Here is a 1,673-nt window from a genome sequence, read left to right as displayed (position 1 = left end):
GGACAGCGGGGGCAGCGCAGCGCAGGAGCCGGCCAGACGAGCCCCGCCTCGCGCGGGAAGGCTGGCGCGCAGAGCGCAGGGGCTGGACGAGATCCGCTGCGCTTCGGCCCGTGCTGGGACGTGCACGCCGAGGAAGGCGGGAGCGGGCCGGGCTCACAGCACCGCTTTTCCACGCCGCTCTCGCCGTATTTCCACACTTTTCCCACAGAACGTCCGGAAGTCACTGCACATAATCACCGCCCGCTCTTCCACCCGCAGGTCCCAAGTCCGCACGCCGCTGCCCGCAGACAGCGCCCTATCCCCACACGCGTTTCCGCGCCACGTTCCCACAGGAGCGCGCAAAAGCGCCACTCTCCCCACACACGGCCGGCGTCAGCTACAACAGAGCAGCCCTTCAGGGAGGCTTTGGGGCCAGCCCTTGGGTTGCAACCGCGCGCACACGGCGCTCCGCTCGCTCTTGGCCACGGGCAGATTGCGTTGCTTTCGCCATCAGGCTTGTCCAAGACCCGAAGTGCGGGGCACTGGGTCCGAGGACTGCTCCGTTCCCTGGCACCCAGTGCCGCTGGTTGTAGTGCTTGGGAATGAGGCACGTACAGAGAGTCTTGGCAAGCTCCGGATGCAGGATCTCAGCAGTAGGCAAAGAGAGGAGTTAGCCAGCCGGCTGGGGAAGGCGGAAGGCAGAGGGCTAGAGCGCGATGGCGACAGCATGGCCCTGTACCAGAAAGGTTTCCAGGAGGGCTGAGGAACTATCCTGGGGCATCCTTTCCATCCTATAGGGCTGGGGAAGAGTATAGAGGAGCATGCAGGGAGATCGCGCAACAAGGGCTCGTGCCAGGGGCCTGCTCAGGCCCTGGCAACGGCACTCGTGCATTCAAAGTGGTGCAGGCTGGCCGCAGTGGCCAGGCACCTGCTCTCTGTGCACACGCCTCTCCCCTCTGCCGGCTCGTGGCCCCGCACCTCGGCTGGCATCGCTGCCTCCCAGCCCTGCCTGCACCAGCCCTTCACCTCGCTGGCCGTGAGCGGGGTCCCTCGGCGGAGAAGCAGGCGTCACAGCACTGCAGCCGCATGGGCCGTGGCGAGGAGGGCGACTACTCCAAGTGCCTGCACACCAAGGACAGCCCCTGAGTGCTCTACACTGCCGTGCCGGTGAGTGGGCCCTGCTTTTCCCCAGGGCTATGGAGAGGCCTGAACACGGTCCCTGGCTGGCAGGTGGAACAGTCATTGGAGGGGGCATTGCAGCATCTGTCCTTGGAGCTGGGCCGCGTGTGCCACAATTCAACAGGGGATGGGCACGCGCCGTGGCTCTTGGGCTCACGCTGACTGCTCATGTGTCACCGTGCTAGTCACCCCCCGCTTCTGCTCCACAGATGCCCATCAACGCCTCCAGTGCCCTGACTGGCTCACCAGCTGTGCGTGGTCACAGCCGTAGCTGCCCACTTCTCTGACATGATGGATGGCATCTACGTGGCCCAGACGATTGAGAAATTCATTGTCTAGGTTGACCACACAAAGCTGGTGATGCTCCCTCACCTGCTGCCCACCATGGCGCAGTCCTGAGGGGTGAGCATGGAGGGGAAGGGGGCCCATCCCACACTCAGAAGATCACGGGCTACAGGCCTGAGAAACGGGGGGCCTATGGGTCACGAGTGAGAGGCACTGCTGGCTACAGGGGC

The sequence above is a fragment of the Gavialis gangeticus genome, unplaced genomic scaffold (assembly GCF_001723915.1).
Source record: "Gavialis gangeticus isolate Ggan-Ray unplaced genomic scaffold, GavGan_comp1, whole genome shotgun sequence".
NCBI lineage: Eukaryota > Metazoa > Chordata > Crocodylia > Gavialidae > Gavialis > Gavialis gangeticus.
Note: the sequence above shows the minus strand (reverse complement) of the source record.